The sequence below is a fragment of the Cyprinodon variegatus genome, unplaced genomic scaffold, assembly GCF_000732505.1.
Source record: "Cyprinodon variegatus isolate N-32 unplaced genomic scaffold, C_variegatus-1.0 Scaffold1548, whole genome shotgun sequence".
Lineage (NCBI taxonomy): Eukaryota > Metazoa > Chordata > Actinopteri > Cyprinodontiformes > Cyprinodontidae > Cyprinodon > Cyprinodon variegatus.
This window is the reverse complement of record NW_015152001.1, coordinates 121,740-122,956: the sequence shown is the minus strand read 5'-3', so window position 1 is coordinate 122,956 and position 1,217 is coordinate 121,740. Positions and strand designations below refer to the sequence as shown.

The 1,217-nt window shown below is 41.4% G+C and overlaps 1 protein-coding gene across 1 annotated transcript in view; it reads left to right on the top strand.

The window, feature by feature from the left end:
* LOC107103869 (glutamate receptor ionotropic, kainate 2-like) overlaps window positions 1-1,217 on the top strand; it is a gene marked incomplete at both ends in the record, with an annotated part of 54,738 nt that overhangs the window by 1,138 nt on the left and 52,383 nt on the right. The window lies entirely within an intron of this gene.

The following is a 1,217-nucleotide window of genomic DNA, read 5'->3' as shown; positions in this document are numbered from 1 at the left end:
ACTGCTCTGTACGTTAGATTTAAGCTCGAGAGTTACTTGGCTTCATTTACTTCATGAGTTGTAAAAATAGTTTTAACAGGTTTTAAAGTGAGAAAGTCCACCTCCAAACATCCTCTGTTCATCAGTTCATAAGGATTATAATCCCACTAAAATCTGCAGTTCTTGTTGGGAGCTCCAGACGTCCAGCAAACCGCCGGGAGGCGGCGCTGGAAATCCCTGCTGAAAGCTCTCTGCTGCGGCCAGCCTTTGGGGGATTTCCTGCTGCCGTTCGTAGCGGCTGGAAGTGAATAGAAAGAGTTTTTAAGCTTTGTGGTAAAAACTGCAAGAACCAGGATATGCGATCCAATATTTTTTGGTGGCAGGTTTTAACATTTCTAGTTAATTTGGGTATTTATAAACTCTTTCGCCATAGTTAATAAACAAATGCTTTAATGCAGCAGTAATGATCACATATCGCTCTCTGTTCCTTCAGTCAATCCATTATCACAGGTTTTTTTTTCAAACCTTTAGAGTTTAACCCCTTGATATTTTTTCATTTTTTATATGCAGAATGTCTGCAGAAGCGATGACAGCTTGCAGGTAGTGTCTGTCTCCCCCCAAAAACTTTAGAATAAGCTTATCTGATTGTCTGACGGATACCATGGAAACAAACTCCACTCAACAAGAACAACTGTCCGGTGACAACAGTAAACATTTTTGAACTCCAGTGTCAAACGCTCAGAGGGTACGACGCTTGGATGCGCTGCTGAACCTCTTGACGCCACCCCCCCATAGACTTTGCATGTAAATCAGACAGTTTGATGCAGAAACCACGCCCGGTGTGAACGCAGCTTAAGTGCCAAAAATATTAATAATCATTCATACAATAAACTCTCTTTTTGCCTATCTGCCTGTTTTTCCATGTTGAAAGATTGAAGATAAGAGAAAAATTGCCTTTAGATTAATTAGTGATAAGCGATGAGCCGAGGCTGTCGAGCAGTTGAAGGGGCATTTTTCAAGAAGCGCGTATCGAGGCTAATTTCATGTAGGGGAAGGGCTGTAATTAGGGCTGGGCGATAATTCAATAATGATATATATCGATCGATAGACGTGTGGCGCAATGGAAAAAAAGAGAGTCGATAAAAGTTTGATAAAGAAACGCAGTTTTCCTTCCTTCTCATTGTAGCCTAGCATGTAGGTTTATGCTAGTCACTGCTTCCTCCCAACCAATCACAATC